At 38.8% G+C, this 25,431-nt stretch overlaps 1 protein-coding gene and 1 non-coding gene across 4 annotated transcripts in view; one reads left to right on the top strand and one right to left on the bottom strand.

The window, feature by feature from the left end:
* The window catches only part of NCKAP5 (NCK associated protein 5), a 1,233,002-nt gene that overhangs the window by 256,034 nt on the left and 951,537 nt on the right, over window positions 1-25,431 (bottom strand). The window lies entirely within an intron of this gene.
* On the top strand, window positions 19,720-19,791 carry TRNAC-GCA (transfer RNA cysteine (anticodon GCA)). The gene has a single exon. It is a non-coding gene; the product is annotated as a tRNA-Cys (tRNA).

Below are 25,431 nucleotides of genomic sequence, written 5' to 3'. Positions count from 1 at the left end.
TGAAGTCGCTCAGTCGTGTCTGACTCGTCGCGACCCCGTGGACTGTAGCCTACCAGGCTCCTCCGTCCATGGGATTTTCCAGGCAAGAGTACTGGAGTGGGGTGCCATTGCCTTAAAGCACTGATGCCTGATTCATAGTCATGCTACATTGTAGAGCAATAGCCACTTGTCACCTGTGGCTACTTAAATGTAATTTAAATTAATTAAAATGAAGAATTCAGGTCCTTAGTCACACTGGCCAGATTTCAAATTCGCAATAGCCATGATTGGCTACCGTGTCAGCACAGATAAAGAACCTTTCCAACATTACAGAAAGTTCTATTGGATATCAGTATTCTAGAGGCTGATATATATATTTTTATGTCTATTAACTAATATTAAATCTGAGGCAGAGACCCATGCCTGATAGTCACTGAAAATTATGAAATGTGTTGACTTGAGAAATATATGTTGATAGACCTCAACTCATTATATTTTTTACATTTTTTTCTTCCAAATCATGTTTTCATATTTATCTCAATTTATTCTTATACCATCATTGTGAGGTAACATATGTTAGACATTCATCATTTTCATATCACAAGAGAAACAGATACAGGGAGAGTATCTATGTACATATGTGCAAACAATGTCTGTTTCTTGGAGAGTTTTGAGAATATGAACCAAATAAGGTAAGGGATATTACTCAGGAAGAATGGAGATTTACTTTTCCTTATTCAAAATTAATGAGAATGTATTGGAAAAAACATGAAAAATGCACCATGTGAAGAAAACAAAACTTGCTCAAAATTACACAGCCCACAGATAGCCATCGTTGATGCTATGTTGTCACTTTCTAGAAATATAAAATACATATTGCATATTACAGTTCACTTATTAGGTGACAAATTTGCTTTCACTTAGAGTGAATCTTTTCTCACTCCATTAAAAATTATTGGGCAACATATTTAATGAATGCACAAGAATTTCTTATGGGGCTATACTACAGATTATTTAACCATTTCCCACTTTTGCTGTTGAAAATAATGCTGCAAATCTGGACTTAAACTCAAGTTTCATTTTAAATCATGAATTGTTTCTTTGGGATGGAGCCCTGGCAGGAAAATTACTGGGTGAAAGCCCTAGAACGTTGTCAGAGAATTCTCATATATTAAGGATAGCAGGAATTGTTTTAGTTCTGAAATATTTTTTCTTTTCCTGTCTTTTAATTTTGTTTGTGATATTTTCATCTTCATAACTTTTAAATGTTTATGAAGTCCAAGAAATCTTCTATTTCCTTTGTGATTTCCTTCATTGATTTTAAATTAGAAAGTCCTTTTCCCACTGGAGAGCAATTAAATAGTCACTTTTGTTTTCCTCAAGTTTAATAATGTTTCAATGTGTTTTTTTGGTGCATTTACCTCTGTGATCCATATGAGATTTATATTATGCTTCCTTGTCAGGTAAGCATCTTATTTTCTTTCCAAATAGTGATAAAATGACTTCAGAACATTTACGGGATCAGTCTTTGTTTTCTGGTTGATATGTGATATCTCTTTTATAAGTATAAAACATTTAAAATGATAAAAGTCTACTGCCAGATAACTCATACTATTTTATCTACCTGATCTAGAGTAATAACCACATTGCTTTAAATGACATAAGTCCACATCATTCTGGTATTAGAGTGAGCCATCATTTAGTATTTCTTTTATTTTCAAAAATTTCTCATTTTTTCCCTACATGATCTATAGAACCATTTTAAACTTTTATTAAGTACTCCCTATTCCCCTCCTACAATCCAATTTATTTTTATTTCTTTTAGAATTTAATTTGACCTTAAATTCTTTGGGGAAGAAATATCAGCTTTGTAATATTTAGTCTTTCTATCCAGGAACATGGTTTGTCTCTTTATTAAATTCTTTATTTATCTTACTAAGTTCAGTATTTCCCTTTAAATGGGTTCTGCCCTTTCCTTCAAATAGTATTTTATGACCTACATTACAAGTATACAACAGCTTCCCCTAATTATTTTTTGAACCATATTCTTCATTAATATAAAAGTACTGACTTTTGTAATACTTATAGCTAACTTATTGCACTCCTTTATTAATTCTAGGTTTTTCCAGCTGATTTTCTAATTTCTAGTATAGATAATGCCACTTGCCAAGAACAATTTTTACCTCTTTTTAATAACCAGTTTTATTTCTGATTCACATATAGGTGTCCCTGGATTCTGAAATCTCACTTTACGCCACTTTGGTTTTATGAAACACATACATTTGTACCTGCTTTCATTAATGGAAAGAAATTCAAAGAGGACTTTTGCTTTTACAAAAAAAAAGGTGAAAAATGAAAATAGCGTTTAGCATTTATTTTGCAGAAAGAAAGCCATTAGACAGGTGCCCTGCACCTCAGCAGGGAGTGTTGGCCCACCAAGTTTCTTCCTCAGACACTACACTCAGCATCTGAACATCAAGCCACCACAAGTTTGAACTGTGTGAGCATCTGTGCTTTATCTGAATTTATCTTGTGCATCTGTTAGCAAGATATGTCCTAAGATAACTGTTTCTTCACTTTACATCATTTCATCTTACAAAGGATTTCATAGAACACTCTATTTTCAGACAGGGGAAACCTATATTAAAGAATGAGACAGAACTTCCAAAATGATGTTAACTAAGGATGCTAATTGCTGGCACTATGATTCCTGACCATAGTCTAATATCTACAGCATATTTTCCTACTGATAGTGATACTGGCTACCAGATTAAGATAGTCTTTATCCTATTAAGGAATTACACTTTTAATTTTCTAAGAGTTTAAACAGGAATTGGTTTGAAATTGACTGAAAAACTTTGATCTATAATTTTATCTATGTTGGAGTACTTCTTTTGTCAGATTTGGATATCTTTTCCCCCATTCTAATTTATAGAATAACAGAACAAGAAAACTATCTAACACTTGAATGTGATTAAAGAGACTGAATTCCAACAGATGAGGGACAATCCATCTATTAATAAAAGTGCCAACAAATTGTAGAAGCAGGTGGTCATTTTCCAGATGAGGGATTTCGGAGCAAAGAGGGAAGGGTTCTTGGAGTGGTCATCACCCTGCAGAAGCTATATGGACCCATCACCCCCAAACAAAATTTGGTGTGGATGTTGAAACTGATGATACCACATATACACTAAAAGGTAGGAACAGATCTATTTACTCAACAAGGCGGCTTTCTGGGAAGATGAAAGAAATCTTCCAAGTAGGTCTGAAAATGTGGTGGGAAAGCCAGAATCTCGTGGTTCGAGCTTTCTAATCAGGCCAAAAAAGGGAACATCGGGGCTTTCTCATCAACTTGCCCAGAGGTGAGACAGAAAGGGTAAGGAGAACAGTGGCACGGAAGACTGTCAGCAAACATTCAAAATGAGTCCATATGCTTCTTACAGTCCAGGCAGAGGAGGGAAGCAGAGGAACATGGATCTGATGGTGGAGAAGAAAGGAATGAAAGTTGATGACAGGTGACCTTAGGAGCTTGGGAGGCAGTAAAACAGCAACCCTCCTCTATATTCAAAATTGCACGATGGATAAGGGATTTGGAGTACAAAAGAATTTTTGTTCCTGACAGGTGTTACTTGAATGATTTACTATTTGGGAAACAATTTACTGAACTCATACTATGTACTAGAGTGTACAGTACTTTTGTACCGTAATCAAAATATTTGTTATTGGAATTCCAAAAGACTATTTCAAATATTCAAGAGTAGAAATAAAGAACTTAGCCATTTCTTAGCATTATAGCTCACATTTTGGTAAACTATTACCTAGAGCAGAACTGCAAAATCTAAATGAATAGGCTTTCCACAAGCAGAGGTAATTGAATCAACAGTGACTAACACACAGTATATTAATAATATCAACAATTAAATCTACTATATAATGTACTATATATCATATACTTTGTATGCATTAGCTCATGTAATCTTCAAAGCAACCTTATTTGTTGATATCCCCCCAACACACACATGTGTGTGCACGCATGCACACATACACACACACTTTACAGAGGAGGAAAGTGACTAAGGTATGCACTTAAGATCAGAGAATTAGCAAATAAGGGGTTACATTTTGAATCTCGATCCTTTGTATTCCAGTACCACTTGCTTTTACCCATTGTGCTGCACTGAATATTCTGTCTGTGAACCTACACCATTACAGTGTTGTGGTTCATAGTGTGGGGGTCTGAGTTCATTTGAATCTCAGCATATTAAAAAGCAGAAACATTACTTTGCCAACAAAGGTCCGTCTAGTCAAGGCTATGGTTTTTCCAGTGGTCATGTATGGATGTGAGAATTGGACTATAAAGAAAGCTGAGTGCTGAAGAATTGATGCTTTTGAACTGTGGTGTTGGACAAGACTCTTCTTAGTCCCTTGGACTGCAAGGAGATCCAACCAGTCCATCCTAAAGGAGATCAATCCTGGGTGTTCATTTGTAGGACTGATGTTGAAGCTGAAACTCCAATACTTTGGCTGCCTGATGTGAAGAGCTGACTCATTGGAAAAGATTCTGATGCTGGGAAAGATTGAGGGCAGGAGGAGAAGGGGATGACAGAGGATGAGATGGCTGGATGGCATCATCGACTCAATGGACATGGGTTTGGGTGGACTCCGGGGGTTGGCGATGGACAGGGAGGCCTGGCGTGCTGTGGTTCATGGGGTCACAAACAGTTGGACATGACTGAGTGACTGAACTGAACTGCATTTGCTAGCATTTTGATCGTGGTTTTAAAATTTTGCAAGTTAGTTTCCTCATCTGTAATATTGGTATAATAACAGTATCTACTTCCCAGAATCTCAAAAATATTAAATGATATAACATTTTTAAAGAACTCAGTATACTGCATAGGAAACACTATAAGCTTAAACTAGCATAAACATTAATGTTTATTTAGGAATAGTGACAGAATATTTAGAATAATACATCAGTTCAGTCGCTCAGTCGTGTCCGACTCTTTGCGACCCCATGAATTGCAGCACGCCAGGCCTCTCTGTCCATCACCAACTCCTGGAGTCTACCCAAACCCATGTCCATCGAGTCGGTGATGCCATCCAACGGTGGCTGCGACGGCTCGGCGCAGAAGCGTGGCCGAGAGGAGCTGGGCTGGGCTGGGGGCGGGAGCCGGAGGCGGCGGCCGAGAGGGGCTAGGCCGGGCCGGGGGCTGGGGGCGGCGGCGAGAGGAATTACCCAAGGCCCAAGGTAAGAGAAACCCAAGTAAGAGGGTAAGTGTTGCGAGAGGGCATCAGAGGGTAGACACACTGAAACTAAAATTACAGAAAACTAGCTAATTTGATCACACGGACCACGGCCTTGTCTATCTCAATGAAACTAAGCCATGCCGTGTGGGGCCACCCAAGACGGGTGGGTCATGGTGGAGAGGTCTGACAGAATGTGGTCCACTGGAGAAGGGCATGGCAAACCACTTCAGTATTCTTGCCTTGAGAACCCCATGAAAAGTATGAAAAGGCAAAAAGATAGGACACTAAAAGATGAACTCCCCAGGTCAGTAGGTGCCCAATATGCTAATGGAGATCAGTGGAGAAATAACTCCAGAAAGAATGATGGGATGGAGCCAAAGAATAATACTTAAAGAAATACAAATACCTAGGAAGTGGGAAACTTTTTCCCCCCTGTCCTCAACTCTAACCAGTTATCACTCAACAAAGTTAAGCATTTCTGAGATTGAATATAGACTTTTCCCAGTTATGATGCTTTACTTAGAAGGTAAACTATCTTTAGTATGTATCTGTCTCTAACTTGGGTGTTTCACAGGTTCAGATTATTGAGGCAAAAAAGCCTTCAGGTTTTCTTATCAGTAATTTAAAGAAGTCTCTTCAGCTTAGCCTAGAAGTATGATAAACCTTCACCTTAAGATGCCTAATTTACTTTCAGAAACTTGTGTTCACGTTCTCTCCCTTTTAAGAGGGAAAGATACTTCCTATTCCACAAGTCTGAAGCTATCATTGGCATTAAGTAAGAGGCTGAATGCACCACAGTAAGTCTCTCATCCCTGCAAAACGCATTTTATAGCCATTCTAACTAAATCTATTTAATGTAATTATTCTTTATAAAGTTTCACACTCAACAGAAGTCTATTTGGTCAATACTTTTATATAGAAAAGGTTGTTAGTCCTAATAAGAAGTTTATCCTTTACCTGGACACCTCTAATTTTTATAAATTCTTTCTTTAGATTAGGCTTTTATCCCTAAAACACCTACTCATTAACTCCTTTTTGCCTTAAGAGTTATATTAAATATATGTGGTTCCAGAGAAAGTTCTTTATTTACAGATCTGAATTATTTCTTCTTGATCTTCATTTCTCAAATTAAGTAGCTGTGGCCTGAATGTATCTATATTTTTCTTACAAGATTTAAAAAATTTTTTATTTCATTTTGTTTTTATTTTTTAAAAATTTTCTTGGAGTATAGTTGGTTTACAATGTTATGTTAGTTTCAGGTGTATTGTAAATGATTCAGTTATAGATACACATTTCTATATCAGAAGGTTTTGATTCCTCACAGTCCTGTTGTCCTTTTTTTTTTTTTTCTTTTTAAATGGGCACTTTGGCTTGTCAATCTCTCTCTTGAAATGGGGACTATTCAGAACCAAATCCTTTAAGATGTGGCCTGAATGGGGCAGAGTGCAGCAGGGCTAATCACAGTCTTTGCAAAGAATATTCTCCTTTTATTGAGCATCTTTTGATTGTCTTAGCTTTTAGTACACTTTTTTAATACTAATTGCTTTTAAACCTCCTGATTTAATAAACTGACTTTAAGTCCAATAAGCAGGAAATTTTATTCTTGTTAAATTTTATCTTATTTATTATAGCCCACTATTCCAAGATATTAAGGTATCATAAAATATTTAGGACTCTGATAAAATCAGTTATTACCCCTGTCCTAGTTAGTACATATCTTTATGTTAAAAACCTGACTTCTAATATTTTTGTCATTGGTAAAATATCAGCGTAGAGTTCTGTTTATAATTCTAGAAAGGTTACTCCAGGTTAATTAGTCATTATTTGGCCATATTAGTGTACAGTGGAGCAGTTGATTACTATATGCATCTATCCAACTGAACAATCGGCCAACATATCTTTCCTCATCCTCTCTGAACATTATCATGAGTCAAGAAAATAGATGCTTTGTTGAAATCCTGATGCAACCAAGTTATGGCAGTCTCTTCACTAATAGCTATTTCTTAAAAAATCTACTAAAAAAGAAAGTATCTTATTTCTAGTGAGCCTGTGCTGTATCTAAGTGATCTTGTCTTTGTCATTTGCTCTTTTCTAGAAACCTTCCAAGCACCAGTTTCAAGCTTGATATCCTATAGTTTTCAGGATTTTTTTCTGCTATAAAAACGAGGACAGTATTTTTCCATTTCTGATCTTTTAGCTCATCTCCTATATGCCATTTCCATGGAGATTATCAACAGTGGTTGTAGAATAATACTCAATACATGGAATGTAATTTATTTGGGCTGGGGGAAGATGAGTCATCCATCTAGAGTAGCTAACTGCTTATATTTCACTGTGTCCCCAATCTTGGACATAATTCACCTCCTGGGATAATTATCCCATCCTTCTTAATGTGAGGAACACTTTATAGAAACTACAGACAGAAAACAGGAGGTGATAAGTTTTGCCATTTTCTGGTCCTGCTGTTATAAATTCTGCTGTTTTCATGTTGTTACCAAAAAGTCCAAGTGGTTGAGAAATCATAATATATTTTTCATCTTAGACAATAATAATAGTAAGCTTTTATAAAGCTCTCACTTAATGTGCTAGGCCTTGTTAACTTTTTTATATGAAGTTATCTCATTTATTAGTCACAGTAAACCTATGATGGCAGCACTGATTATCCCCATTTTACAGATGAGAAAACTTACAATCAGAGCAGTTAAGGAACCTGTCCTATGCACAGCTAGTAAGACATGGAGTCAATATTCAATATTCAAATCAAGTGTTCCTCATATCAGCAATATTATTATACCTTAATATTAACCATCACGCTCCACTGCAATTCATTTTAAAAATGCAAATGTGAGTGACACTCTTTTTGGTAAATTTTGGTCTATTTATTGACATTTGTATTCAATGACTCTATTCTTTTAAATTTGTGCTCTCATATATTTTAACATTCCTTCCTTTTAGTCAATATTCACATCCTTTAAAAACCTGATTTTAGAGGCTTCCCTGGTGTCTCAGTAGTAAAGAATCCGCCTGCCAGTGTAGGAGATGCAGGTTCAATCCCTGGTCTGGGAAGGTTCCACATGCTGTGGAGTAGTAACTAAGCCTGCGGGCCACAACCATTGAGCCTGTGCTCTAGATTCCCGGGAACCACAACAAATGAGCCCCCATAGCGCAACTACTCAGGCCCATGCGCCCTAGAGCCTGTCTAGGCTCTAAGGAATGAGAAGGGCAAGGGGAAGGCTCCACAGGAAGAGAAGCCACCACAATGAGAAGCCCACGTATCTCAACAAAGAGTAGCCCCTGCTTGCTGCAACTACGGAAAAGCCCATGCAGCAACGAAGACCCAGCACAGCCACAAATAAATAAATAAATAAAATGTTTTGAAAATATTTGATTTTATCATCGAACTCCCTGGGGGATAATATTATACTTATATATTTCACTGTGACCTTCCCATTTGCCCTACTGAGGTGGCAGAAGCTTGTTAAGCGAGCTTGTGTGCACACGCACACACACGTAAAGGCTGTCACTGTCTTCTAAGCACCGCCAGTGTGATGAGCATATTGCCTGTTACTCTGCTAAGTGGACTCCACAAGATGAGAAAGGCTCTGCCTCCCATTTCTAAGTGATAACAGAGAGGTGTCTCCAGAGCACAAAACGTAGAAAGATTTACTAGTCCCTATCACACATGGCTGTTCTGCCCCCTGCTGACTCCTGTCAACTCTGGGGTTGCTGAGTAGCGCCTCTCCCAGCCTCTCCAACCTGTCCTGAGAGATTGAGCCAGTTTCTGCTTCTTGCCGATGGTTGAGGGCATGACCTGGCTGAGCTGGTGAGTTGGGGCTGCTGCAGAAACTACCAACTTGAGCCACACAAGGTAACTGGAGAAATAGCCAGGTTAGGAAAGAGTGCACACAGTCACCCCAGCAGAGGCCTAGCTGGATAAATCCTGTCTAAGTTCAGGTGCTGGTTTGAGGTGGCCAAGTGGTAGTGACAGAAACAGGCCGGCCTGGGGACCTCCTGCAGGACTCTACAGGGGATGCTCTGCCTGCCGTCAGCCAAGCTCTCTCTGTGACATGATGCCCTTTAGAAAAGGTCACCGTGTCTGAACTCAAGATGTAACAAGTGTTTTCCAATCATGACAGAGTCCAAAGTTCAGGTACACTAAAATTCTTAGTCAAAAAACCCTTTAAACATGTTTTACCTCCTGGATATGCTTTCAGAGAGAATCAAATCTGTGACTTTCAACATGGGGACTAGAGTGATTTTTTTTTGCCTCTGATTCCTGGCATACCACATAACTACCTTGCAGTTAAGCACAAGTCGGAGAGTAACACAATGTGTTCAAATAAAGAATTCTTCTTAAAAAAATTATATAAGTGAACTTATTTACAAATCAGACTCACAGACTTAGAAAACAAAGTTATGGTTATTAAAGGGGAAAGGTGTGAGGGGGAGGGATAAATTTGGAGTTTGGGATTAACAGATACACACTACTATATATAAAATAGATAATCCTATTGTATAGCACAGTGAACTCTATTCAGTTTTCTATAATGACCTATATGGGAAATGAATCTGAAAAAGAATGGATACGTGTATATGTATAACTGAATCACTTTTCTGTATACCTGAAACTAACACAACATTGTAAATCAACTATACTCTAATATAAAACAAAAATTAAATTAAAAAAAGGCGTTAGATTGAGTACTCCGTTTTTCAGATCAACATTCCTTTTTCTCTTTTTGTTGTTGCAACATGTGGCACAGAGAATCTTAGTTCCCCCCTGGGATCAAACCCATGTCCTCTGCAATGGAAGTGCAGACTCCTAACCTCTGGACTGACAGGGAAGTCCGCAATGTTTCTCTTTTAGAACCTTCAATCCTTGGTGAACTGTGTTAATCTTCAGAGGGTGTCCATGATTTCATCACTACTTTTTCAGTACACATGTTGATACATCTTATCTATTAAAGACTAGGCAAAGTGAAAATATCTAACTATTGCCCTGTTTCCAATTTTCCTTTGATGCTGTTTTCCTTTACTTCCAAACTAGAAATCAGATCCTTCCAGATGCTCAGAATTAAGTACACAGTAGTTGACCCTCTCACTGTTCCCTCTGCTTTCAGAGAGGGGAAACTACTTCTAGGACAAGCCAAGAATTTATCAGATGCACTGCTTTCAACAATCTGAAACTTCCAGGGGTGTTCAGATAACTGAGATCCCATTTCACTACCTCTATTGATGGTTCCTTTCAATGCAGAGGAAATTAATTAACTTCCACCTGCATACCCTGGCTTTAATCTTATCTCTTAATCTTCCTGATATGTGCTGTACAACTAACTGTATGCAGCCGAGGTCTGCATGCAACTTCACAAAATTCTTGTTAACTTTCAAACTTGACTCTTCTCCCTAAGGAATATTACAAAATACTCAGTTTTAGCTACCTGATAATTGACCCCACTGGCCTTAAGTAAACTACTGTGGTTCCTTCTCCAGACTTAACACTTAGAGTTGGGCTATACCCTGGAGATGATATAGCTGAATCACTGATGAGGATGAAGCATGTATCAAGTGTCTACAGTCTGCACAGAAATATTGTGTGGTAATCTTGCAGACCTAGCTTACAAATTAAAAAAAAAAGAAGAGGTCTTAGCAAATAAAACTATATAAACACAAATCTGACTATAACTAGGTCACATAGTGGCTCACAGAGTGGATGGCCTGGTCCTGACATTATTTATTAGCTGTGTGATCCTGGGGAGTCATTTAACCTCTCTCTGTCTTGGTATAAAGTGAAAGCCATAAGAGCAGCTAAGTTTTGTGAAGAGTGAAAGAGATGAAAAATACTTAGAATATGTCTGCTACATAGTTATCTCTCAATAAATGTTAGCTTTCCTTCAGATTCGCGTTATCATTATAGTGCTTTTCCACAAAGCTGGTTAAGTATTATAGATGTGAATGACTGCTTTTGGGGTAGAGGCTTACTGAGGCTCTTGACTGAGTCCTATGGCTTTGCATCCTACCAAAAATGCCTTAGATGGTGCCTTGTACATCATGAGCTTATAAAAAACATTTGTTGAACAAATGTTTGAATAAATAACCTTCAGATTTTAATATATTCATGTTTGGAAATAAAAACAAACAAACAACAGAGTTGGTATGAACTGCGTAGAGACGATTCTTGTCATAATTTTTCATTTCTCTATCCTCTATTAGCATACTTATCTTCTTCTTCAATCTGCAAGTAAATCTGAAAAATAATGGAATTCAGATTCATTTATGGAAATGAATCTCCTTCTTAGTTTAGCCCAATGGGCCCAGTTGGTAATATTTCCCATGGGGTCCTTTTAAGATTCTTAAAGTAAACATATAGTTAAAATTTGAACCAACTTAATACACCTTGAAAAATAAGCATAAGAGTCTTAATTGCCTTTTTCTAGACATACATCGATTTCTACACATAAAAATGCAGCACTGAATAACAGCAGTAAGCCAAATTCCTTTCACATCTGTGTGAATACTAGCTGTCCATTATGTTTCTTAAAATCTACGAGGCTGAATCTTATTTGTGAAAAGAAACTTTTTAATAACATTTAAAAAGCCTAATTCTCATGCATGGGAAAAAAAATCAGAGAAATAGTTCTCTTTTAATTAATGCAAAACCTTCCCACAGGCTTCAAAACAGTAATAATTTTATTTTAATATAACTCATTACATAGTCTTTTATTACAGTTTAGAAAAAACAGTGAAGTATAAAATATAAGAAAAATGAGATAGGAAATTTGGGGAATTGTAAACCTCTACCCGAAAAAGGAGATGGATTCTAAATCCTGACATTGTTCTGCCTTCCCTGTGGCTCACTCTCACAAATATTCTCACGGAACAACATTACCTTTAAAAAGTAAACCCAAATTTGTATGGAAATATAAGAAACCTCGAATAGCCAAAGCAATCTTGAGGAAGAAGAATGGAACTGGAGGAATCAACCTGCCTGACTTCAGACTCTACTACAAAGCCACAGTCATCAAGACAGTATGGTACTGGCACAAAGATAGAAATATAGATCAATGGAACAAAATAGAAAGCCCAGAGATAAACCCACGCACATATGGACACCTTATCTTCGACAAAGGAGGCAAGAATATACAATGGAGAAAAGACAACCTCTTTAACAAGTGGTGCTGGGAAAACTGGTCAACCACTTGTAAAAGAATGAAACTAGAACACTTCCTAACACCGTACACAAAAATAAACTCAAAATGGATTAAAGATCTAAACGTAAGACCAGAAACAATAAAACTCCTAGAGGAAAACATAGGCAAAACACTCTCCGACATAAATCACAGCAGGATCCTCCATGACCCACCTCCCAGAATATTGGAAATAAAAGCAAAAATAAACAAATGGGACCTAATTAAAATTAAAAGCTTTTGCACAACAAAGGAAACTATAAACAAGGTGAAAAGACAGCCTTCAGAATGGGAGAAAATAATAGCAAATGAAGCAACAGACAAACAATTAATCTCAAAAATATACAAGCAACTTCTGCAGCTGAATTCCCGAAAAATAAATGACCCAATCAAAAAATGGGCCAAAGAACTAAACAGACATTTCTCCAAAGAAGACATACAGATGGCTAACAAACACATGAAAAGATGCTCAACATCACTCATTATTAGAGAAATGCAAATCAAAACCACAATGAGGTATCATTTCACACCAGTCAGAATGGCTGCTATCCAAAAGTCTACAAGCAATAAATGCTGGAGAGGGTGTGGAGAAAAGGGAACCCTCTTACACTGTTGGTGGGAATGCAAACTAGTACAGCCACTATGGAGAACAGTGTGGAGATTCCTTAAAAAACTGGGAATAGAACTGCCATATGACCCAGCAATCCCACTGCTGGGCATATACACCGAGGAAACCAGAATTGAAAGAGACGCGTGTACCCCAATGTTCATCGCAGCACTGTTTACAATAGCCAGGACATGGAAGCAACCTAGATGTCCATCAGCAGATGAATGGATAAGGAAGCTGTGGTACATATACACAATGGAATATTACTCAGCCATTAAAAAAAATACATTTGAACCGGTTCTACTGAGATGGATGAAACTGGAGCCCATTATACAGAGTGAAGTAAGCCAGAAAGAAAAACAACAATACAGTATACTAATGCATATATATGGAATCTGAAAGATGGTAACGATAACCCTATATGCGGGACAGAATGAGAGACACAGATGCATGGAACAATTTTATGGACTCTGAGGGAGAAGGTGAGGGTGGGACGTTCTGGGAGAATGGCATTGAGACATGTGTATTGTCATATGTGAAACAGAGCACCATTCCATGTTCGATGCATGTGACAAGGGCTCGGGGCCGGGGCAGTGGGATGATCCAGAGGGATGGGAGGGGGAGGGAGGTGGGTGGGGGGTTCGGGAAGGGGAACACATGTAAACCCATGGCTGATTCTTGTCAATGTATGGCAAAAACTATTACAATATTGTAAAGTAATTAGCCCCCAAGTAAAATAAATAAATTTATAAAAAAAAATAAATAAATAAAAAAAAATAAATAAAAAAAAATAAAAAAAAAAAAATAAAAAGTAAACCCAAAGCACCATCCACCACATCTTACCTAAAGGAGACTTCAGAGGTCGAGCTCTATAATGATCATGATGACAATGATGACTACGACTTACAAAACTAAAATGAAGTCATATGAGTGTTACTATGCATATCAGCAACTCTTCTTATGCAGTGTCCCTACATTTTATGCTAGAAATGGTCATTGAAAAGTCAATTAAGTATATTCCCCTCATTGGTTTCTAGGTGAGCTATAAAAATGTCCTCACTGGTGGTCAGGAGAACTGAGTCCTAGAGCTGATTTCACTAATAAACAGAAGTAACCTTGTCTGTATCTCTTCTCTACTGATGCTAATCAATTGATGCTAATTCTAATGAAGACTGATGTTTTCTATAAATAAGGCCGACAATATACAGCCTTGACATTTTCCAATTTTGAACCAGTCTATTGTTCCATGTCTGGTTCTAACTGTTACTTCTTGACCTGCATACAGGTTTCTTAGAAGACAGGTAAGGTGGTCTGGTATTCCCATCTCTTTAAGAACTTTACAGTTTGTGGTGATCCATACAGTCAATGGTTTTAATCTGGTCAATGGAGCAAAAGTAGATGTTTTTCTGGAATTCCCTTGCTTTTACTATGATCCAACAGACAGTATGTTGGCAATTTGATCTCTGGTTCCTCTGCCTTTTCTAAATCCAGCTTGTACATCTGAAGTTCTTGGTTCACATACTGCTGAAGCCTAGCTTGAAGGATTTTGAGCATTGCTTTGCTAGCAGGTGAAATGAGCACAACTGTATGGTAGTTGGGGCCTGGTGGCTCAGTTGGTAAAGACTCTGCTTGCAATGCAGGAGAACTGGATTTGATCCCTGGGTCAGGAATATCCCCTGGAAAAGGGAATGGCAACCCACTCCAGTATTCTTGCCTGGAGAATTCCATGGACAAAGTAGCCTGGAGAGCTACTGTCCATGGTGTTGCAAAGAGTTGGACATGATAGAGCTCAACTTTTTGAACATTCTTTGGCATTGCCTTTCTTTGGAATTGGAATGAAAATTGACCTTTTCCAGTCCTGTGGCCACTGTTGGGTTTTCCAAACTTGCTGACATACTGAGTACAGCATTTTAACAGCATCATCTTTTAGGGTTTTAAATAGCTTAGCTGGAATTCCATCACCTCCTTTAGCCTTGTCCATAGTAATGCTTCCTAAGGCCCATTTGACTTCATGCTCTAGGATGTCTGGCTCTAGGTGAGTGACCACACCATCATGGTTATCTGGGTCATGAAGATCTTTTTTATATAGTTCTTCGGTGTATTTCTGCCACCTGTCCTTGTCTTTTCTGTCCTTTATTATGGTTATTGCAGGGAATGGTAAAAAAAAATCTAATTCATGATGAAGTGTACAATCCTGGATATATGTGTCCTATGGCTTCACTATCAGAGCAATATTCTTGCTATGACCTCCATAAAAATCATCAGTTCCTGAGTGTCCCCACTGGCAAAATAAGATGCTGCCGGAACTCAACCAGGCATTAAGTAAAGCTATAGCCCCCAAATGCCTATGGCATGCCTTCCATTTCAGCAATTAGGTTTCTAAGAATTTATCTAAAGGCACAATTTAATGATAATTGGAGATGTACACAGATATACACAAAAATTTAGGTAGAAGGGGGCTTGCTGCTGAGCTGTCCACGTGATGAGCCTAGGTCAGGATGGGTAATCTGATGCTTCTGTTGGACATAAGGCCAAGGCTACCCCAGTATTTTTTTGCTTGAATTTACATTCCTGGGAAAAGAAGTGTGAAAGGTTACTGCATAGTGTTTTAAGAGAAATTAGAGGCAGGGCATGTGCATTCTAGTCTGATCAGGTGTGATTCCTATAGAGGAGGCAGAAGGCTGAAATAGATGGTAATCCCAAACAGGATTTGGGAATTACCACTCCAGTTACCAGAATACCATTTTGGGGGCCATGTGGGAAAGCAGTGTTCTACCATTTTTTTCCCTATGTGAACCAGTGTAAATGTGAAGCAATAGGAGAGAAATATTTGCAACAAGGCACAGTAGAACTTTCACTATGAGAAGCTGTGAAATACTGGAACACAGGGTAGCCTAGTGGATGGAGCATGAGGGTCCTTGTGTGGGTTCCTAAGCAGAGGTAGCAGAGAGGGGTCTTTCTTAAGCTGCCTTCAATCCAGGGGTGTGTGTGTTGGAAGGTCAATCAGATGATGGGAGAACATATTTTCATAAACATACATATGAGCTTCCTGGGGATTTCTAAAATAACTGAGAAGCAGTTTCTTGCAGGGAAGAGTGAGCTGAGCTTCTCTTTCAGCTGGAAGTGTGAAAAGATGGAAGAGAGCCAGCAACATCTGGGTTTTTAGTGTGACCTCATGTGCACCCACAGGAAGATGAGCTATGGAGATTTGTGGTTATATTTATACTCCAGTAAATCTGGAGACAAGTAAAATGTCCAACAAGAGAGGATTATTATCACATATCCCTACAGTAAGTAGGGTTATGACTCAAAAAATAAATGTGGATATTTTCTATGTATTCCAGAGTCCCACTACATTCATTCTCCCTGTTATCCCGAAGAGCATCCCTTGACCTCACCAAGCAAAGGCAAAGCTCAGAGAAGTTGATTGACAAAGTGATGACAGAAACACTGATGCAGACAGTTGAAGATCCGACTTCCCTTTTGTAAACAGACACCAGAGATGAGTCATTCTGTGACTGAAAAAAAAGTGGGGAAACCAGGGAAACCTGGTACATCTTACCTGGGATTAAAAATTTCCCTACGTATAGAGTGGCCGTAGGCTTTACAATCAAAGTTGATCACTTTAGACAGTGAAAGAGGATGCTACCTGGATAAGTAAGTAGAACTTAACTACAATATTTATACATGGAGCTGGTGGACCCACTGCCATTGTTACTAATGGATCGCAACACAACCATTAAAGTGATATCATCAAACACACATTATAACATGAAAAAGTCCCACTGTCACATTATAAAAATGTTACAAAATAGTATAAATGTATGATCCCATTAATATGGGGGGGGGGAGATGCATAGAAAAGTATGCCTGGAAGTCTAGATGCTGTTAGGAATGATTATTTCTGGGTAATTGTAAAAATGAATACTTAAATTATATGATTTTCAATTTTCCTATTAATAGACATTTTGTTACTTGTAAAATTAAAGTTTATGTAAAAATGTGAAAAAGAGTTAATTTGAGGACCAAAAGCACAGTTTATATGTGGCCCTGGTTACTTAATTTTGAAATTCAACTTCTGGATCACATTTGGAAGCGTCATATTAAATCATCCAATTTAAGTTCATTAGACTTAAATTATAATTTTATCAAAAGTATGATCTTGATCTTATTTCATCTTTTACTTCGTTAGAGGGATTGGAATAACATCAGTTTGTAGTCTGGATATAGTAGTATATGGCCTCCTTTCTGGAGTAATCATATTGAAACATTTCATTTTAGGTTTTGATTCTCTAATGCAAGCTTGACGTAATGGTGAGACTGAAGGAGACTCAATAATAATGACAGTTAATGTTTATGGAGTGATTTCCATATATCTCTATGTCAGGTACTGTTCTAAGGTCTTTACATGTTTTATTTAATCCTCACAATAATTTAATCCTCACAGTGAGCTAGAAACTCCCCAATCATCCCTGTTCTGTAGTTAAGAAAGCTAAGGGAGAAAGATCATCAGTGACTTGTGGGCTTAAGATGCATAATCTAGCCTCCATCTGTAGTGGTCTTTATGAGAACAGTAAGCTTCTCTTAAATCTAGGAATCTAGGAGGAAAAAAAAAACTATCAGTGGTCTTCAATATTTTAATATTTTAGCAAACAGCCCTTTTATCTTAATTTTAATACATACCTTTTGATAGCTTACATATAAGATTTATATTACATATATTATGTTGCTCTTTATAAATAACCCATGTAGCTAGTACATCACAATGTTATACAAAAAGAAGCATTGAAATGACATTGCTGAGTCTCAGGCAACGGGGTCCTTTTACTTTTGGCTTGTCCTTTAATATATTGGGATAGTTTGCTCATTTGTTATAATTTCTTATAAATAATTGATGAAGCTTTAAGTAAAGACATCTTTTCTGCTATAGCATTCATAATCCATGATTATTTTAATTTGCTAATCAACATGAAGAACAGACATAAATGAAGTCAATACTGGGCAGAATATGAATTAACACTCTTTGACTTGATTGGCTTCAGACAAAGAAAAACAGTCCTGCTGGAGCCCCTGTGTCTACTTGCAGATGTGGGGCTTAAGTAGCCAGTCCCTGGGTTCTTTACTGAAGGCGTTTGAGACATAAGCCTGTGACTCTCATTCCTTTTAACGTGTTTTTCAGCTTTGGAAACCATAAGACTTCCCTCAAATCACTCTGTTACTTCACTCTAAATTCAACTTACATCATTTCATAAATCTAGTTTCTCTGAGGATCTTCCTCCCCATCTGCTGCTGCTGCTGCTGCTAAGTCGCTTCAGTCGTGTCCGACTCTGTGCGACCCCAGAGACGGCCGCCCACCAGGCTCCCCCGTCCCTGGGATTCTCCAGGCAAGAGTACAGGAGTGGGTTGCCATTTCCTTCTCCAATGCATGAAAGTGAAAAGTGAAAGTGAAATCGCTCAGTCGTGTCCGACTCCCAGCGACCCCATGGACTACAGCCTACCAGCCTCCTCCATCCATGGGATTTTCCAGGCAAGAGGACTGGAGTGGGTTGCCATTGCCTTCTCCACCCCATCTGCAGGACAACCAATTTAAATCATCCTTAAATCATTGCATTAAACACTAGCTACTATTGGCTGCAAGGGGAGCCAAGAAGTGTATTATACCAAGTCTTAAAATGCTACCCATGCCTTTTTAATTTTACCATAAAATCAGATATAGCTATTTTATCATGAAGGATTTAATAAGTTTACCTTTTAAACTAATGGACTATAATGGGTTCTTTAAATTTTGCATGTAAAAACCCCTGGGATGGGAAACTTTCAATTTCTCCTTAATAACTCATCACTATAAATCAGATTCCTTTAATATACTACTATATGCTTATGTTGTAAGACACTTAGAAAGAATCTGTACTATTTTCCTCCTGATGTTTCAGCCATAAGGAGAAGCTAGTTTATTTCTGAAAAGTAGTACTCAAAGCAATTTCATTTTATTTCTCTCCACAGAAGATATCAGATATTTAAGCACTCCCATAAAAGATCTACCCTTAGATATTTCAGAATGACCTGTTTCTGAAGATTTCATTGGTTTCTCTCTTGCCAGAGAGGGGAAAAAAATTTTTTTTCTATAGGTTTTAAGTCTCTCATAGTACATTCAGCATGTATTTTGTAATAATACTGTTTTTTCATAGTCACTAGTTAAATATTAATAGTATATCACATTTATTGGATCATTTCCTCTCCAATTAAAATGTAACACGGATAGTGATCATGGTGATGAAACTATAATATCAATAATGATAATAGCAATGTTATTAAAAAACATTAACACTGACTTATTTTTGGTCCCTATTCAAAGCTTTGTACTTAAAACAGATTTCTAAAACAAGAAAGAAAAGGACAATAAAATACAAGTTGATTCAAAAGACAGTATAATGTAAATAACAATGCTTTCTGAAGATCCCAAGTTTAGAAAAAAGTCATGAAAAGAAATTGCTTCTTGAATATTGAACAGTTAATCACAATCTGGTGCCTGAAGGTCTCCTATGGTGAAATGCCAGCTATCAGGATAAAAACTCAAAGATATTTTCAACAATTCATTTTTCAAACATCTGATTTCAAACAAAACAAAGATATTCCCCAATCATTCTGAGAGTAGGCAGCACGTTAAGTCATGAATGGTCTGAATTAATGCAATGGGATTCCCTGGTGGCTCAGACGGTAAAGTGTCTGCCTGCAATGCGGGAGACCTGGGTTCGATCCCCGGGTAGGGAAGATCCCCTGGAGAAGGAAATGGCAACCCATTCCAGTACTCTTGCCTAGAAAATTCCATGGATGGAGGAGCCCAGTGGGCTAAAGTCCATGGGGTCGCAAAGAGTCGGACACGTCTGAGCGACTTCATCTTAACAATGAAAGGACCTATTGCTCATTTCTGGGTCTACCACCTAAAGTCAAAGAGGTAAATGGAAATTGTCAAGCTTCTTTTATTTCAGCTCAGCCAATATGACCATATGACAAAGCGGATTTGCAGTGACAAGAGAAGACCTGATTTCCATGCATGGTTGGACTGTTGATACAGCACTTTGGACTGGGAAGTGGAGAAAGGAGGGAAAAGAGCACTTACAGGCAGAGCGCTCCAAGACCATGTTTATTTCAGCTACAATTCATCGATTACCATGCCACTGGGAATTCCAGGATTATAACACATTATACAGTGGAAAGATGTCAAGGGGCAGAGTCCTTGGTAGAAAATGTTTCAGGCTATTTAGTTTGAATATGTGCTCTGAACAACATCATACAGAGTCTGCAGAGCCTGGGCACCTGGAGAGAGGTGTGGGTGGAAACAGCTGCTGGTGGGGAATCATTCACTGAACACATATCACACAAATTAGCTAAATGCTACCAAGCCAAGAAATTAATGTAAACACCAATCATCAGATTAACTACACAACATTTGATGCAAAATCAACAGGAAGATGATAGTATGGCTTCCGAAAGTAGGTATGCTGCTGCTGCTGCTAAGTCACTTCAGTCGTGTCCAACTCTGTGCGACCCCAGAGACGGCAGCCTACTGGGCCCCTCACCTCTGTCCCTGGGATTCTCCAGGCAAGAACACTGGAGTGGGTTGCCATTTCCTTCTCCACGAAAGTAGGTATACTTGCCCTTAAAGAAATCAGCTTAAGTGAACAACAGGAAGAAAGGGCAAGGTCAAGAGCAGTAGACAGGAGAGAGAAGGAAAGATGACAAAGATGACAAAGGAACAAAATAGATGGAAGAAAGAAAAAAAAAGTGATCTTTAGCAGATGTACTGTATACCTCTTACGATATCATGCATTGGTATCTAGGGAAATTCAGGGTTTATGTGAAATATTGAAATTTGCCTCAAAGTCTGAAGATGCTGAGTCTAAATCATCTCCCATGCAGAAAGCCCCAGAAAAGTTATGAGGAGAGGCCAAGCCTGGCTTCTCTCTCTCTCCCTGGGTGTGAATGGACAGGAAAAGTGTCCTTGTGGCCAGTGGGTCACTGTTGATTATAGTGCAAGCTGTTGGAATGAATCAATTTAAAATCCAAGAATCAAGTGTCTTGCTTGCTGGCTATTATATACCTAGTCATGCCAACTGAGTGCCTTTCCAGGTCCATCATGGCCCTCATCTTCCCCTTATCATGACAAGGGCTTCTTACTAACTTTTTAAACAGTTAAATGCCTGATGCTAAATCATGGAGTGGAGTTTCATGTGGTTCTATCACATGAGGCTCTATATGGATGCCAGTTTTAACATCAAATAGTTTATAACTCAGTTTCACCACTTATTAACTCTATTAACCAGGCTGGATTGCCTGCCCTTTCTGAGGTTTGTTTTTTTCCTGGGTAGGAATACCAACATGAATCTCAGAGGTGCCCTTGTGGCTCTCATATGCTACAACCATCTTCAACCCTTCTCCATCCTTACTCTGGATGGAGGACTCTTAATTGGTAAGAGACACAGGTTTGATCCCTGGGTCAGGAAGATCCCCTGGAATGGGAAATGGCAACCCACGCCAGTATTCTTGCCTGGAGAATACCATGGACAGAGGAGCCTGGCAGGCTACAGTCCATAGGATTGCACTGAGTTGGGCATGACTGAAGCGGCTTTGCACCTAGAAAAGGGCCTCCTTTTGTTTACAGATCCTCACAAAAATGCGGGGGAAGGGCCAGAGTCACGGCCAAGAATTAAGAAAGGCCTTAAAAAATAAATCAGTGGGAAAATGTTTGCTAATCATATATCTGATAGGGCGTTAACTTTCAGGATAAAGAACTCTTATAACTCAACACATAAAACCAAATAGATTTAAAAATAGGCAAAAGATTTGAAAAGACATTTCTCCAAGGATTATATGCAAATAACTAACAAACATATGAAAAGATATTCAACATCACTAATCACTAAGGAAATGCAAACCAAACTACAATTTGATATCACCTTATATCCATTTGAATGAACATTATTTTTTAAAAAACAAACAGAAAAATATCAAGTGTTGGTAACAATGTGGAAAGATAAATGGAAGAAACATTGATTCTAATGACACTGTCTGGGCCTGTGAATATAGCTATGTAGGTAGTTGCTACTGTTGCTGCTTAGTTGCATCCAACTCTGCAACCCTATGGACTGTAGGAAGAGCCAGGCTCCTCTGTCCATGGGATTTCCCAGGCAAGAATACAGGAGTGGGTTGCCATTTCCTTTTCCAGAAAATCTTCCTGACCCAGATATCAAACCCACATTTCCTGAGTCTCCTGCACTGCAAGAGGATTCTTTACCACTGAGCCACCAGGAAAGCCCATACAGGTAGTTGCTGCTGCTGCTAAGTCGCGTCAGTCATGTCCGACTCTGTGCAACCCCATAGATGGCAGCCCACCAAGCTCCCCCGTCCCTGGGATTCTCCAGGCAAAAGTACTGGAGTGGGTTGCCATTTCCTTCTCCAGGGCATGAAAGTGAAAAGTGAAAGTGGAGTCGCTCAGTCGTGTCCGACTCAGTGACCCCATGGACTGCAGCCCGCCAGGCTCCTCCGTCCATGGGATTCTCCAGGCAAGAAGAGTACTGGAGTGGGGTGCCATTGCCTTCTCCAATACAGGTAGTTACTTCTGAACAAAGTAACTATTGTTCAATTGCTTACCGGCTCAAGGAGTTTGAGTTGGATTTTCTGCCATTTGAGAGTTTTTACCAATAATTCAGTTAAGAGAGAAAGCATGTTCTAAGAAGAAAGAATTGTATATGCAAAAGCTCGGAGGCCAGAAAACCAAGGTTGATCCCGTATACACAGATCTGTGAGACCGGAGCAGGTTTGAGGAATGATTTGAAGAAGAAGCTAAAAAGGTTAAGAGCCACTGTTTTCTAACCCAGCATTGCTCTGCCAGAGCTATTGTAGTAAAATGCAAATCTGACCTCAGAATTCCTCTCCCTTGCTTAAAATATTTTAGCATTATCCCAAAGGTTTTAGCATGAAGTTCAAACCCATTAGCTTGCCGCCCAAGGCTCCTGATGACCTGCTCGCTCTCCTCTCTTTTGTTTCATCTCCCGTATCTCTCCCACAGGCACCCTGTGCTCCAAGTAAAAAAAAAAAAACAAAAAACTATAGTTTTCCAAACATGCATGCTGTTTCATGCCTTTGTGCCTTCATATTATATGTACTGTATCATTTAATCCTTTCAAGAACTCTACGAAGAGGACATTCTTGTTCTGACTTTCCAGATGGGGAAAATAAGGAGTATAAAGAGTCTGATACTTTGGCCACTGTATAAAGCTCCAATACCTTGGCAACCTTATGCAAAGAACTGACTCACTGGAAAAGACCCTGATGCTGGGAAAGATTGAAGGCAGGAGGAGAAGGGGATGACAAAGGATGAGATAGTTGGATGGCACCACCAACTCGATGGACATGAGTTTGGGCAGGCTCCGGGAGTTGGTGATGGACAGGGAAGCATGGTGTGCTGCATTCCTTGGGGTCACAAAGAGTCGGACTGGAGCAACTGGACTGAGGAACTGGACTGAACTGAACTGAAAGAGTCCGAGGGAAATCAAAAGCCACACGGTTGGTCGGAAGGAGAGCTGGGATTTGAACACATCTGTCTGACACTCTTTAAAGTTCTCACTCTTCCTTCTCTATCATTACTCATCCCAATTCTTTTGACTTCTGGTCCATGGATCTGTATATTTCACAGCCTTGTCTTTCAATGGAATAAATTCAACTTCAGAATATCGGGAGGGCGGGGGGACTGGAGAGATGCTTATTAATCCAGTCAAGCTATATTTCACCACTAAAATCAACATACTTTGCATTTTCTTCATCTAACCTACAAACACTTCTGAGCATCTCTTTCATGCTAGGGCCTGGGCCAGGGATGAACAAAGCCAGACACAGTCCCTGGGTTCAGAGTGATTAGAGTAATCTATTTCTTTAACCAGGTTCTAACTGTGAAGGTTTCCTTCCTGGCTTAATGTGAGAATAAATGCCTCTTGCTTTCGTATCCACACATGGAACTTCATTATTGCTGCTGCTAAGGAAATATCACATGCATTATTTTCTACCAGTACTGCTCATGAGTTATAGCAGAGATTAATTGATCAGTTAAATGGGATAAGGTGGAGAATAGACTGGGAATAAATCAATGAAGGAAACTGTGCCGTGTCTCATACAGTTGGGATCAATTGTGTTACAGCTCACTCAGCCAGGCTCCAGATTGCAAAGCAGCCTGCTCAGAAGGGGTCATGAACAGGGCAAATCACTGATTTAATTACATACAAAATTTTCATTGCCTTATTTTTATTCTATACCTTACCAAAGTGAACAACATTTCTAAATGCATCAGTTCTACAAGATCACAAACTAGAAATGCTTTCCTTTCTTTTGACTGGGACAAAACTGACCATCACTTAACAGGCTCTTTGTATGGAATATGCAAAAACTAAAAGAGAAAGAACATATTTTAAAAACGAAAAGGAACATACACCACAAAGTGGGCACCGAGAATCCAGTGAAAATAAAAGAGCAGTTTTATTTTAAGGTCAAATCTTTAATGGTACTGTTGTGTCCAACCCTCTGCAACTCTATGGACTATAGCCCACCAGGCTCTTCTGTCCATGGGATTCTCTAGGTACGAATACTGGAGTGGGTTTGCCGTGCCCTCCTCCAGGGGATCTTCTCACCTCAGGGATAGAATCTGTATCTCTAATGTTTCCTGCATTGCCGGGAAGGTTCTTTACCACTAGCACCACCTGGGAAGCCCAATAATTATTTAATAAATCTTATTTGGTTTTTAAAAAAAGGCTACTGGAATTACGGCAATCAAAACATTGTAATAAGAAAATAAGAAAAGGTTGTTAAAAAATAAAAAATTAAAAGGGAAATTTCCAATATCAAAAAGTCCCATCTTTTGTAAATGTGTAAAAGTGGATCTGTCCTTTTACCCCCCAAAAGAGTTATATTGAGTTCAAGAGGTTGAAAGCTGGCCATGAGCCCAGTTCATCTGAGTGCAGAGGGATTACAGAGTCATGGGAGGGAAACTGAGCAGCTGCCCCATAACCCGTGGATAAATGCTTGTTGTCCCTTGGGTTCTGCAGACGTGAGTGGATGTGGTGTCCAAAAAAGATCCCTTGGGCAGATGACCCCCACACACTTCAGCTGCTAATCATGGGCAGGGGCTTTTTCTGCCATGAAAATGTCAGGCTAGGCAGTAGACATTCTGTGAGCAGAAAAAAGCCATCACTCCACCCAGGAAAACAATTTTTTCCCTAACTTCAGTGGCTATCAAAATCAACCTGTTTTTCTTGTGCTACACCCTGGACCCATAAAATAGTTACAGGATCTCAAAAAGACTGTATTGCAGGTGGAAGTTTTGTTACAACCAGCTGGCTAGAAGTGAGGATGACTTTAAAA

This window comes from Giraffa tippelskirchi, chromosome 3 (genome assembly GCF_054371585.1).
Source record: "Giraffa tippelskirchi isolate mGirTip1 chromosome 3, T2T-mGirTip1v1.2.pri, whole genome shotgun sequence".
Classification (NCBI taxonomy): Eukaryota; Metazoa; Chordata; class Mammalia; order Artiodactyla; family Giraffidae; genus Giraffa; species Giraffa tippelskirchi.
This window is presented reverse-complemented; position numbering and strand designations above follow the sequence as displayed.